The following is a 15,521-nucleotide window of genomic DNA, read 5'->3' as shown; positions in this document are numbered from 1 at the left end:
CATACAGTATTTGTCCTTTTGTGTCTAGATTGCTTCACTCAAGGTAATGTCCCCCAGGTTCATCCATGTTGTCATATGCTTCATGACTTCTTTTCTTCTTACAGGTGCATAATATTCCATCATATGTATATACCACAATTTGTTCATCCATTCATCAATTGATGGACACCTGGATTGTTTCCAAGTTTTGGCAATCATGCATAATGCCACTATGAACATCAGTGTGCAGATGTCTGTACATGTTTCAACTCTCAGTTCATCTATACCTAGAAGTGGTATTGCCAGGTAACATGGCAAGTCTGTATTCAACTACCTTAGGAATTGCCAAACTGTCCTCCACAGTGGCTGAAGCATTCTACATTCCCATCAACACTGAATAAGCATTCCTATCTCTCCACATCCTTTCCAACATTTAAAGTTTTCTGACTTTTTAAATAATGGACAGTCTAATAGGTGTGAAATGATATCACATTGTAGTTTTGATTTGCATTTCCCTAATTGCTAGTGATATTGAACATTTTTTTCATATGTTTCTTTGCCATTGTATTTTTTCATTGGCAGTTGTCTTTTCAAGTCTTTTGCCCATTTTTAAAATCAGGTTGTTTGTCTTTTATTGTTGTGTAGTATGATCTCTTTGTATATCATAGATATTAAACCCTTGTCAGATATGTGATTGCCAAATATTTTCTCCCATTGAGTCAGGTGCCTTTTCACCCTTTTAACAAAGTCCTTTGAGGTGCCAAAGTGTTTAATTTTGAGGAGGACCCACTTATCTATTTTTTAATTGTGTTGCTCATGCTTTGGGTATAAAGTTTAATAAACTACCACCTACCAAAAGATCTCAAAGATGTTTTCCTACATTTTTTTCTAGGAGTTTTATGGATGTTGCTTTTATATTTAGATCTTTGATTCATTTTGAGTTAATTTTAATATATGGTGTGAGATATGGGTCTTCTTTCTTTCTTTTGGATTTGGCTATCCACTTCTCCCAGCACTATTTGTTGAGTAGTCTGCTCTGGTCGAGCTGGAAGGGCTGGACTGCCTTGTCAAAAATCACATGACTGTAGATGTGAGAGTCTATTTCTGAGTTTTCGATTCAGTTCCATTGATCAATGTGTCTGCCTTTATATCAGTACCATGCTGTTTTTACCACTGTACCTAAGTAATATGCTCTAAAGTCCTGAAGTGAGAGTCCTCTAACTTTCTTCTTCTTTTTTTAAGAATTTTTGACTATTCAGGGTCCCTTCTTCTTCTAAATAAATTTGATAATTGGTTTTTGCATTTCTACAAAGACGTCTGTTGGGATTTTTATTGGGATTGTGTCAAATCTGTAAATCAGTTTGGGTAAAATGATATCTTAATGAAATTTAGTCTACCAGTCCATGAACACAGAATGTCCTTCCATTTATTTAAGTCTTCTTCAGTTTCTTTTAGCAATGTTTTGTAGTTTTCTGAATATAGGTCCTTCTTGTCCTCGGTTAAGTTTATTCCTAAATATTTGATTGTTTTAGTTGCTATTATAAATAGGATTTTTTTTTCTGATTGCCTCCTCCGATTGCACATCAGTAGTGTATAGAAATGCTATTGATTTTTGCATATTAATCTTGGATTCTGCCACTTTGCTAAACTCATTGATTAGTTCTACTAGTTTTGTTGTGGATTGTTCATGAAATTCTAGATATAAGATCATATCAACAGTGAATAGTGAAAGTTTTACTTCTTCTTTTCTTATTTGGGTGCCTTTTATTTCTTTATCTAGGCTAAATTCTCATGCTAGAACCTCTAGCACAATATCGAACAACAATGGTCAATGGTGACAATAGTGACAGTGGGCATTCTTATCTTGTTCCTGAGCTCAGCAGGGAAGCTTTCAGTTTTTTACCGTTGAGTACAACGCTACCTGTGGATGTTTCATATATGCACTTTACCATATTGAGAAAGTATCCTTCTATTCCTATCTTTCAGAGTATTTTTTATCAAGAAAGGGTGCTGTATTTTCTCAAATGCTTTTTTTACATCAATTCGAGAGGATCATGTGATTTTTCTTCTTCACTTTAACAATGTGGTTTATTAAACAAATTGATTTTCTTGTGTTAAAACACCCTTGCATAACTGGAATAAAACTCACTTGATCATGGTGAATAATTCTTTTAATGTGCTTTTGGATTCAGTTTGCAAGAATTTTGTTGAGGTTTTTTGCATCTATATTCATTAGCACTATCAGTCTGTAATTTTCTTTTTTTGTGGTATCTTTACCTGGTTTTGTTTTTAGGGTGATGTTGGCTTCATAGAAGGAGTTTGATAGCATTCTTTCCTGTTTAGTCTTTTGGAAGAGCTTGAGCAAAACTGGTGTTAGATCATCTTTGACTAATTGGCAAAATTCACCTGTGAACCTATCTGGTCCTGGGCTTTTCATCTTTGGGAGGTTTTTGTTTTGTTTTGTTTTGTTTTTTAAGTTTTAAATTTTACTAGAGATGAATATGATCATATACATAGGAAAAACCCTTCCTTGTTTATTTTTTTGTCTTTATTATTTTTTTTAATATTACATTAAAAAAATATGAGGTCCCCATATACCCCCACCCCCCTTACCCCACTCCTCCCTTTGGGAGGTTTTTTGATGACCATTTCAATCACTTCCCTTGTGATTGGTTTGATAAGTCTTCTTTTTCTTCTAGGTTTTTGGCATGCAATTGTTTATAGCATCCTCTTGTGATCTTTCTTACTTCTGTTAGGTCAGTTGTGGTAATGTCCCCCCTCTCATTTCTGATTTTAATATTTTGTTTCTTCTTTTTTATCAGTCTATCTAAGGGTTTGCCAATTTTGTTGATTTTCTCAGAACCAACTTTTGCTTTTGTTTATTCTATTATTTTTTTGTTCTTGATTTCATTTATTTCTGCTCTGATCTTTACTATTTTTTCCCTTCAGCTTAGTTTGGGATTAGTTTGCTTTTTTTTTTCTGGTTCCTCCAGGTGTGCAGTTACATCTTCAACTTTAGCTCTTTCTTCTTATTTAATGTGAGCTTTGAGGGCTATAAATTTCTCTCTCAATACTGCCTTTGCGGTGTCCCATAGGTTTGATATGTTGAATTTTTGTTCATCTCAAGATATTTCTGAATTCTCTTGCAATTTCTTCTTTCATCCACTGATTATTTAAAGAGCGTGTTGTTTAATCTCCATGTATTTATGAATTTTCCCTTTTTCCATCCATTATTGATTTCCAGGTTCATTCTGATATGATCAGAGAAAGTGTTTTGTATAATTTCAATCTTTTAAAATTTATTGAGAATTGTCTTTTGACTCTTGTCTGTCTCGGAGAAGGATCCATGGACACTTATAAAGAAAGTATACCCTGCAGCTTTGGGGTGCAATGTTCTATAGATGTCTGTTAGGCCTAGTTCATTTATCATATTATTCAAGTTCTCTGTTTCTTTATTTATCCTTTGTCCAGTACTGAGAGTGTTGTATTGAAATCTCCAACTATTATTGTAGAGATCTTTTTCTCACTTCAGTTTTGCCAGTATTTGCCTTATGTTATCTTGGGACACTGAGGTTAGGTGCATAAATATTTAGTACAGTTATTTTGTCTTGGTTAATTGCCCCTTTTATTAATATATAATGACATTTTTCATCCCTTATAACAGTGTTGCATTTGAAATCTATTTTGTCTGATATAAGTATCACTACCCCAGTTCTTTTTTGGTTACTATTTGTATTAAATATATTTTGACAGCCTTTCACTTTTAACCTGGTTGTGTCCTTACTTCTGAGGTATGTCTCTTGTAGACAACTTATAGACAGCTCATGTTTTTAAAATCCATCCTATCAGTCTATGTCTTTTGATTGGAGAATTAAATCCATTCACATTCAATGTTATTTACTATAAAGGCATTATTTACTTTATCCGTTACGTCTTTCAATTCTCTGATGTCATATCATTCTATTGTCTGTTTTTTTACCTTTTAGTTTACCTTTCCTAATAATCATTTCTCAACTCTTTTCCAAATCTCTCATCCTTGTTTTTTTCCTTTCAGGATAGAGCACTCCCTTTAGTATCTCTTGAAATTCTTATCTTTTGGTTACATATTCTATCAGCTTTCATTTGTTTGTGAAGACTTTGAACTCATCCTCATTTTTGAAGGAGAGTTTTGCTGGATACAGAATTCTTGACTGGGAGTTTTTCTCTTCCAGTACCTTAAATACATCATACCACTTTCTTCTCTCCTCCGTGGTTTCTGATGAGAGATAGGCACTTAATCTTATCAATCTTCCCTTGTATGTAATGCTTTTGTCTTGCTGCTTTCAGAGCCCTCTCTTTATCTCTAATATGTGACATTCTGCATAGCAGATGTCTCACGGTAGGGCTATTTGGACTTACTCTGTTTGGAATGTGTTGTCCTTCTTGGATGTGGATATTTATGTCTTTCATAAGAGTTGGGAACTTTTCAGTCATTATTTCTTCAATATTCTTTCTGTCTGTTTTCCTTTCTCTTCTCTTTCTGGGACACCAATATTTCAAATATTTGTGTGCTTCATGTTGTCATTCAATTCCCTTAGACTCTTTTCCATTTTTTCCATTCTCTTCTTTTTCTGTTCTTCTGTCTTTTCCAGTTCAGATGTTCTGTCTTTGAAATCTCTAATTCTGTCTTTGAGCATTTCATATCTGTTCTTATCTGTCTCTAATGTAGTTTTAATCTCATCCATAATGTCTTTCATTCCTATAAGGTCTGTTATTTTTCTTTTCAGGCTTTCAAATTGTTCTTGATGTTCACACAGTGTCTTCTTAATATCCTTTATAGCTTTAGTAATATTTGCTTTAAATTCTTTGAACTGAGTTATGACAGTTGTGTAATTATCACTGATTGTCTTAAATCCTGCTTTTTTTTCGTCAGGATTTTGGCTGGGGCACCTCTTCCTGTTTCCTAGTGTGGTTTGTAAGTTTTTGCTGAAGTATAAGCTTCTGAATATATTGATGAATTTTCTCTGATGGCCAATTTCTCTCTCTTGTTTATTTTTGTTTTCACAGCTCTTCTTTGATAGTTGATTCAACTTATTCTAAGTCTTAAAAATTGCCTGGCTTAAGTTATGCAAATCAGGCCAGGGACTCGCTAGTGAGGCACAGATTTTCTTCTAGTGGTTAGGATACAGATAGAACAGGGATAGATTTTGTCCATGCAATGTCCATACTGGCCAGCAGTGGAGCTTGTCAGCACACCTTTCCTCACAGGTGTTACAGTCTGATTTTTCCCGTGTTCGTGTCCTGAATCTCCAGAGTGGAGATTCGAAGCAGGCTTTGCTGGCCAAATTCACTGAAGGACTCCTCCTCCCTTTTCCCTTTAAGTAGCTGAGAAGGAGGAAGATGTCTATTCCCCTCTCATTTGGTTGCAGTTTGCCAGGGGTTTTACCCCAGCTAATATCAGGGGGTGGGGGGTGGGAGGGGAGCCCTTCCTGGTAGCAGTCAGGGTTTGGAAACTCACATTTGTTGTTTCAGCTCTTCATTTCTCCGTCACTCACCTTCCTGGGAGTTGTGTGGCACTGTCCTGGTCTGTTGATCTCCAAAGCAGGGCCCTTGGACAACTTTTGGCTCGTTCTCTGTTGTTTTTGTGAGGGCATTGAACTCTGCCTGTTAGTGCAATGCCATCTTCCCACAATTCCCTACCCACTTCTTTACACATATCCAGCCTATTCCACTCCTACATACATTTTACACTCTGGCCTCACCATTTTTCATTCTTCTAAGTGGTTTCAGCTCTCTCTGCCTTTGCTTATGCTGGATTCTCAGCTTGGAATGCTATCATTCACTTACAGCTATGAATATTCATCAGTTTTCCATGGCCAGCATCAACTACAAAGCTTTTTCTGATTTCCCCTACCCCTCACTCAAGTTAAAAATGTACCTGGTACATACTTCTATTATATCAGAGATAACACATAATTACATGTATGATTCAGATGTCTGTCCACAAGCCATGTGTTTGCACCTATTTATCCCTAAAAAGAGATTCAATACCTGGGTGTTTATATGCACTTAAAGTGAATTTATGAATGGATGGTTAGGTCCACTTTGTTGACTACAACCCTATATGTACCTTTGAGCCAATCAGAACCACCCACAGGCCAGTTTGTGATGGCTAAATGGAAGCAAATTATGGTGCCTTCTTACCAGTCACTAAATACCCTTTTCTGCTTATACCCTTCTCTGCTAAACTCATTCCATATATATTCTAATCCCCCTAATCTTAGAACTTGACTTTGCCTCTAGTTTTTAGTTCTGCATTTCCCCTTTGGCTTTGTCAACTGATCTTGATTTTCCCAGCTTAACCCTTAGATTCTCTGAGGACGTTAAAATGGAATTCAAACTCTAGCTATTTCTGTTTTGGGCATCTTGTGGAAATTCCTGCACTCTAGCTCTTGCACACAAAACCCTAGCCAGGGACCTGGAAAAACTTATTCTAATTCTAATTGGAGGGTGGGTAGGCTCATATGCATATTATAATATTAATAGTAATAATAATAATAGTCATTTATTGAGTGCTAACTATGGGTTGGGTTCAGTGCTAAAAAACTCACATAGGGCATCTCATTCATTTATTACATTAATCCAATAACGGAGGTAATTATTATCCCCATTCTATTCCTGAGGAAACTAAAGATTAGAGAAATTAAATAATTTATTCAAATTCATGTGACTAATAATCTGTGACAGAACAAAGATTGTATTCCAGGTGAGTTAAAATCATAAACACCATGTTTAAAACACAGCTAAACTTGAGGTTTGTCAATTGTCCAATTAGTAGATCAAACTTGATTATTAGATGTGAACATATCCTGTCATTGCTATATGTAAGCTGCTTGTATAATAGAGTTCATAAATTGATTACTCAGCTGTTCTGTAGTGGTCATTAAAACACATGGGTTAAGACCAGGGGCAAAATCTCAGTCCTGCAAGCCCATATGGAATGCAAAATTTATTCTTTCAGAGAAATAGGATTATAAGAGATTGACTCTGTCACACATCAGAAGTGAGTTAAGTAGCTTAATCACCCTTAGGCACAGGATTGTGCTTTCCTTAATATTTTTCAAGAGGAATGTCATGGGCTGAGTCTTATATCTTACATGCATCTATGAAGCATATAAAATAATTTGCCTGCCATAAAAAGCACTGGTTTGTAATTGCAAATGTAATGGATTAACCAAATGTCACACACGTGACTCTTAGGAGACCATTTAAAACAATAACCTATTTAGGAATAATCACTTAAATTGTATCCTCTCTCAAGCTACTCCTGGAGGCAGGACACTTAAATTAGTTTAACAAGAGTGTTGTAAAAAGAAAATTTACAAACTGCTTGCTTTATCACTTTCTTTTACAGTTGGCTTCCTGCAAATGAATCAGTTATTAGGTTAATTTTGTTCTTTAGCCTAATGTATTTATTAAAATAGGAAGACATGAAACTGTACTTTAGAGACCCACTTATTTCTCTCTGGCCAGGCATGGTAGTGACTTTGCAGGATGATTACGTTAAGGTTAAGATCAGGACCTCAAATGAGGTCAAAGGAAGACTAGGGAGGATCTTGCGGAAATGAGTTGAGGAATCTTAACAAAAGTCTTTTCTTTCTTATTAGCAACCATTTATTTGATGCCCTATTGTCATTTTGTCTTCATTCTGTTAATGTCTCCTTTTCCTATGCCCTTCTCTCTTACCAACCCTCTGCCATCTTTTTAGCAAATTAAAAAATATTAAATTGGGAAAGACTTGCTATGTCAATATGTATGTGTACATATTGAACAAAGGTCTCAGAGTAACTGACAAACTAAAATATAAGATAGAAATGATTTTGAGGATATTTAAAATGATCTTATATAACTCATTATTTATATTAAATCTTATAAATAAGAGTTACTATATATATTCAGTTAAACATGAACCTGTCTCCATGTAGCTCTCTCTCCATAGTGCATATGCAGAACTAATAAGGCAAAATGATTGATAGGGCTTATCCAAACAGACAGAAAAGTTTTATTTTTCATAAAAAAATTAAACATAATTTAAAGGCAATTAAATTAATTTTCAAGCATTTTATCAAGTAAAAAAAGTAATTAAGGTTTCTAAAAGGAACACTAGAACCTATTGCAGAAGTATTTTGCCTGGAGTAAGGGTCTCTGAACTTTAATAAAAAAAAATTACAGCTTTGATTTCGCTAATCTCTAAGTGAAATTTAGCATCATTTTTATTATTAAAATATGAAATAAACCACAGTATTCACAGTATCTTTAATTTTGTCACCAATAGAAATCACAAATATTTTCATATTTTTATAGTTATGGCAAAGATATCAGAATATTGTTATATCTATTTCTACTTTGAATTCATGGCATTTATTAAATGTACCACATGATATTTTCATTAGGATTAAGCCATATGATATTGTTTAATTTTGAACATTTCTTGCCTAAAAAAGTCACATTTTATATGGTACAACTCAATATATTTTTGTGTTTTAAAAAATATTTTGAAAACTGTATTTTGAAAGAATTCGTTTTCTTTATAGTGTATGGATTTCCTTTTATGCTTTAAAAATATTTTTCTGAAAAGTGTTCTAGAGGTTTCTCAGTCTGCCAAAGAGGTTCATGGCACAAAAAGTTTGAATTAAGAATGTCAGTAGTTAAGAGCTGTGACTCTTGATCCAGGTAGACCTTAATTCGACTCCCAATTTTATTACTTAATAGCTGTGTAACCTTGGGCAAGTTATTTGACTTCTCTATGCTTCAGTTTCCTCAGCAGAACTAAAATGGAAAATATGTACTGAGTTCTTCATGGAACTAAAGGAGATACTGCATGCACCATGGGATAAGTCAAGTTACTGCTCTTCCTCTCACTTCTTAAGTGCTTTCCTTATTTTAAAAAGTCAAGAAAGTGTACTGTGTATGTCTGTGAGAGTGAATGTTTTTAAATGTCTTCATAGTATTTAAAATTATGCATTAAGCTTTCTTTACTTTTGTCCATGTTGGATACACCTTTTTGAACTTGATCCAGTTTTTAACATATACATTTATTTGTTTATGTATTCTTGAGACTGATTTCTTACTTCCTAATTTAGATTAGAAATTAAAATAAAAAAATAGACTCTTAAAAGACCATGACTTTCAAAATCATTGTAAAAAGGAAACATCTAAAGTGCAAGGGGAACTGAATTATCCTGATGAATAACCATAAAAGAGGCAACATATACTAATGGCATTTTATTCTTCATTGGTTAGAGTAATACAGTGATACTAATTTGTCATGAAACACTGCACATTTAAAATGAGGTCTATGATCATTCCCTGTATAGAATGATGTCACTGAAAAGACTTGCCTGGAGAAATAAGCTGAAGAATCAATTTTTCTCAGTTCGAAAAGAGTAGCATTGTGATAAATTGGTGTTTCGCCTCATATAGTGCTGTATTCTCTGTGCTATTCTAGAGGTCAGAAGGGGTTGCAAGGAATTACTTGTTACCTGTGGAGCTTCTTAAATAATAACAGTAAATCCAGAAAGAAATTCTTCTATGTAAGCTTTTGAGAAAAAAATAATGTGTCCTGATATCTAAGATTTGCATCCAACTGAAAATATATCTTATCGGTTTCTGAAATATGGATGTAATTACCAAGTTAGGGCAACATACAGTCAATTGTTCATGCCTGATAATCTTATCTATACATGAAGTAAAAGCTTGTGCTTCTTGGGTCAGGATCCGAGTGCCCTTGAGTTTAGTGAGACAAAAGTCTGCTATGTAAAATATTACTTCTTTTATATGATATGTTTGTGCAATTAGAGAAAAGCTGAATTATTTTTCTTTCTTTTGCCTTGGGCATAGTGCTTTCCCTTAAGCTTATTTTGATGAAGTTTGAATGCAAATAGGGAAATATATAGCACATAAAAATCACATAATTGCACTTATATTCACATTTTTCATCCAGACACTTTTCAGTGCAAATTAAAATAAGAGCTCTTCTAATTTTAATATTCCATGAGGCTATGTGATCTTGTCTTAGTGAGAAATCACAGAAGAATAAAGAAAAATTCACAAAGTGCCACTAAAACTGGTGATTTCAATAGTCAGGAGATAAAAAATTATTGAAAAATTTTTGCCAGACTGATAATTTCTAGTCACTACATTAAAAATTCTAAGACTTCTGCTTCCATGCATGAAGGTTTAACTTCTATGAGAACTACCTTTCTGCTCCAAAAAAGTATAAATCTAGAAAAATATATGAAGCGACTGTTTTCAAACTATGAATTATAGCCAGCAGAGGAGTGTGTTTCCTGAGAGAAGGGAAAGTTGAACCCTATGGCTCCTCCAACTTACTGTCTGAAGGCATTCTCCAGGAAATAAGGCAAGGACAGGGGGCTCAAACTGAGCCTGGTAGTCTTGCTGAGTTGAAGAGACTGGGATCATTGTACAGGGAGATGCAGCGAACTTGAATTTTGTGGCTGAGTACTGTACAGGAGATTGATGTACAGAGAGAAAGTGCCAGAGATTGCAGAGAGATCACCTTGACTTTGACCGAGTATGAGTCTGCACATGGGCAAGGTAAATGAAACTCCTTGAAACAAAGGATAAGACTAATAGAGAGCAGTATGTTAAGCATTCTGAAAACTCAAACAGAATGAGGAAAAGTTTGTGTTTCCATCTGCTAGAGGGAAAAAGATCTCAATATGGAAGGTGATTGAATAGAGTCTCTAGAAGTGGGACTAAAATATCCCTAGAGTAAAAGGTACTCTCAACCTTCAATAACAAAGCTTAAAAGGAAGTCCCAAAAGGATTAAAAATTATCTAAGTAATTTTACTGTGTGCCACAAGAAAATCCAACTGTCTTTAAAGGAACACAAAAAATACAGCAATCAAAAATTTAAAATTCATGTCTGGCATCCAATCAAAAGTCATTTTACAAAGAAGTGGAAAAATATGACTTTTAACCAGGAGAAAATATAAGCACAGGAAGGGAAGAGAAATGGAATTATCAAGTAAATGCCTATAGACAGCAATTATAAATAAAAATATCAATATCACCTTCATAATGAGACCTACTCAGGTGACACTATTTTAAATTGCAATACACACCCCTTCACCCTCTTACACTGCCCAGTTCTTTTATCCCACTTACCCTGGTTTATATTTCTTATAACCCTTTACCTTATAGCATATTACATGAATGTATTTATTATGTTTATAATCTGTATTCACCCACTAAAATGTAATATTTGAGGGAACTGGAATCTTCATCTTTATTATTTACTGATATAGTCACAGGGCCAAGAAAAATGCCTGGAACATAGTAGGAGCATAATAAAACTGTTTTATGAAAGAAAAAGACGTTAATCATCTTTTTTTTTTTTTTTTTTTTAAAGATTTATTTTTATTTATTTAATTCCCCTCCCCTTCCCCGGTTGTCTGTTTTCTGTGTCTTTTTGCTGCGTCTTGTTTCTTTGTCCGCTTCTGTTGTCGTCAGCAGCACGGGAAGTGTGGGCGGCACCATTCCTGGGCAGGCTGCTCTTTCTTTTCACGCTGGGCGGCTCTCCTTACGGGTGCACTCCTTGCGCGTGGGGCTCCCCTACGCGGGGACACCCCTGTGTAGCACGGCACTCCTTGCACGCATCAGCTCTGCGCATGGGCCAGCTCCACACAGGTCAAGGAGGCCCGGGTCTTGAACCACGGACCTCCCATGTGGTAGACGGTCGCCCTAACCACTGGGCCAAAGTCCGTTTCCCTAATCATCTTTTATATTCATAAAATTGTGCTAGCTGGAAGCTACAAAGGAATTAAAAAGCATCATGCTTGGCCTTAGTTTCCTCAGTGTCAACATAACAAGTTATACAAGCACATGGTTACATAATTTAAAACTTTTCTTTCCATGGCAATAAAAATTGAAACAGCTTAAACCAACTAGTCCTAACTTTCTCTAAAAGCTTAAAAATACTTGAGTAGCTTCTGTAATGAGAGATTTGGAGAAACAATCTTGACTCACAAGTGAGAGTATTGTGGAAATGGTAATGAAATATAAGTGGATATCAATGGGAATTGTATTTTAAAATTCTTTTTATACTTTCTTTTTTTAAGTATATATATATATTTTTAAAAGATAATTAAATTACACAAAATGTTACACACAAAAAATATAAGGGATTCCCATATGCCCTACTCCCCACAACTTCTACCCTTCCCCAAATTAATAACTTCTTGCATTAGTGTGGTACATTCATTGCAATTGATGGACACATTTTGGAGCATTGCCACTAAACATGGATTATAATTTACATTGTAGTTTATACTCTCTACCACCAATTCTGTAGATTGTGGCAGGATATATAATGACCTGTATCAGTCATTGCAATGTCATCCAGCACAATTCCAAGTACTGAAAATGTCCCCGTATCACACCTCTTTTTCCCTCTCCCTACCTTCAGCACCTCCAGTGGCAGTCTCAATGATACACTTCTTCATTTGCTAGAATCACTGTAAGTCCACAGTAGAATACAGTAAGTCTACTCTAGTCCATATTTTAATCCTCAATCCTTAGGATTCTCCAATGAGAGAGTATTTCTTAAAATAATTTTAAAGAGACTTGCAGTAAAAATATACATAAAATAGGGAAGCTGAAATAAAGATTAGTAAAGGAGATGAAAGACACCATTTAGAAGAAGGAAAGTGATAATTATGACCAAATAAGTAAAGGGTGTATTTTGAGTATGAACTTTTTTTTTTAAGATGTATTTATTTTTCTCCCCTTCCCCCCCATCCCTGTTGTCTGTTCTCTGTGTCTATTTGCTGCATGTTCTTTGTCCACTTCTGTTGTTGTCAGCAGCACAGGAATCTGTGTTTTTCTTCTTGTTGCGTCATCTTGTTGTGTCAGTTCTCCGTGTGTGTGGCACCATTCCCGGGCAGGCTGCACTTTGTTTCATGCTGGGTGGCTCTCCTTACGTAGTGCACTCCTTGCGCATGGGGCTCCCCTATGCAGGGGACACCCCTGAGTGGCATGGCACTCCTTGCACACATCAACACTGCACATGGGCCAGCTCCACATGGGTCAAGGAGGCCTGGGGTTTGAACCGCAGACCTCCTATATAGTAGATGGATGCCCTAACCACTGGGCCAAGTCCGCTGCCTAAGTATGAACTTTGACTCTAAGCTTCCTTTAAGCCATAGCAAAAAAGGAACATAAATATAGTATGCAGTTACTCTTATATTATTAAAAACAAAACAACAAAAAGAATGATAACTTCTGGGAAGGTGGCAGACTAAAAAGGACACTGGACTCTCTTCTCTCTCAGAAAAATAGCTAGAGGACAGGCAGAAATGGCCTGAAAAAAATCTTCTAGGGTTTAAGACGCAGGAGCAGGCTGGACACCACCCAGAGGAGAGAGGAGCAAAGAAAAAGAATCATGACAGCAAAACTGTGAGTTAAACCTGAAGCTCAAAGGCCAGCAATCTTCCCTAGACTATAGATACTTTTGAATTTTCAGGCCTTAGGGCTGGTAGCTATAGACAAAGGGGACTCCAGGGATCCATCTCCCCAGGAAAGTGGAGAAAGGGGACACAGCCTCTCAGTTTTTGACCCACAAATTTGGCTGGCTGTGTCCCAGGAGCCCTACCAGGTCAGGGGGAGCTGTGCCATTATTTGCCTTGGGATCCAGCAAGGAACTAAAGAGATCTGTCCCTCTCAATCTCCTTCTGTAATGACCCAGACTGGTTGTTGAGGATGTAGAGGGCAGCAGAACTATTTTCTACATGGGGCCGCCAGCAAAGATTGGAGAATTGTCTCTGAGAAAGTTTGAATTAAGAGGTTCTTAGCCTGCAGGCAGGAACCTCTGTTACATTGATCCTGTCTGTGTTGTAGCAAACACAGTCCAACCAGGCATTGAACTGAGGGCTGCACCATCTGCTGGCAGACCAAAGAAGTGCACATGAGGAAATTAATAGTAAATAAGTAAGAGGCTTTCTGTGGCCTTTACAGCCTCCCTATGCAAAGCCCTAGGAAGTGAGTCTGCAACCCATTACTGGGTCCAGGGCCCAGATTCGAGCAACTAAGAGGGACAATACTAAAGAACCAAAACAGCTTGAATTTAGAATCAAAGAACAGCAATAACACATAGCCTCCTGCCACTAAAACCATACAAAAGATAGAGAAATTCAGCATTGGAGTAAACTCACCACCCTAATCATACGCCTCAACATCAACAAAAAATTGCAAGCCATGCTAAGAAAATGGAAGAAATGGACCAAGTAAAGGAATATATCAAAACCCCAGAAGAGACACAGGATTTGAGACAACTAATCAAAGTGATGCACACAAATTTTCAAAATCAAATTAATGAGTTGAAAGACAATATGGCTAAAGAGATAAAAGTCATCAAGAAGATACTGAGCAAGCACAAAGAAGAATTTGAAATCCTGAATAAAAAAGTTACAAAGCTCATGGGAATGAAAGATATGACAGGTGAGATAAAAAACACATTACAGGCATATAAGAGCAGGCTTGAAATGACAGAAGAAAGAATAAGTGATACAGAGAAAGAACAACTGAAATTGAAGATAGAAAAGAACAAAGAGAGAGAAGAATGGAAAAAATAGAATAGGGGTTCAAAGAGTTGAATGATAACTTGAAATGCAGGAACATATGTGTCATGGGATTTTGAGAAGGAGAAGAGAAGAGGAAAAGGGCAGAAAAAGTATTTGAGAAAATAATAGCTAAAAAATATCCAACTCTGAAAAAAATGAATTTACATGTTCAAGAAGCACAGCATACCCCAATCAGAATAAATGTAAATAGACCAACTCCAAGACACATACTACTTAGAATGTCAAATGTCAAAGATAAAGAGAAAATTCTGAGAGGAGCAAGGGAGAAGAAAACCATCACACAAAGGGATGCCCAGTAAGACTTAGTGTGGATTTCTCATCAGAAACCATGGAGACAAGAAGACAGTAGTATATTTAGAAGACGATTAGGATACTGAAAAAGAAAAACTGCCAGCCAAGAATTCTTGATCCAACAAAATTGTCCTTCAAATATAAAAGTAAGTTTAAAACATTCACAAACAAGCAGAAACTAAGAGACTTTGTAAATAAGAATTCACTTTTGCAGGAAATATTAAAGGAAGCCTTACAGCCTGAAAGGAAAAGACAAGAGAGAGAGGCTTGGAGGAGAGTATAGAAGAAAGAATAGCAGAAAGGGAAACAAAAGAGTAAAAAGACAGATGAAAATAAGATATGACATATGAAAACCAAAGAATAAAATGGTGGAAGAAATACTGCATTTAAAGTAATATTAGTGAACATAAAGTGAACAGATTAAACTCCCCAATCAAAAAATATAGGATGACAGAATCGATAAAAAGTAACAATAACAAAAAAAAAAAAAACCCATGAGGCATCCATATGCTGCTTACAAGAGACTAACCCTAGACACAGGGATATGAAGTAGCTGAAAGAGAAACATTGGAAAAATATACTCCGTGCAAATAGTAACCAAAATGAGC

Source organism: Dasypus novemcinctus, chromosome 2 (genome assembly GCF_030445035.2).
Source record: "Dasypus novemcinctus isolate mDasNov1 chromosome 2, mDasNov1.1.hap2, whole genome shotgun sequence".
NCBI classification, from domain to species: domain Eukaryota; kingdom Metazoa; phylum Chordata; class Mammalia; order Cingulata; family Dasypodidae; genus Dasypus; species Dasypus novemcinctus.
This window is presented reverse-complemented; position numbering follows the sequence as displayed.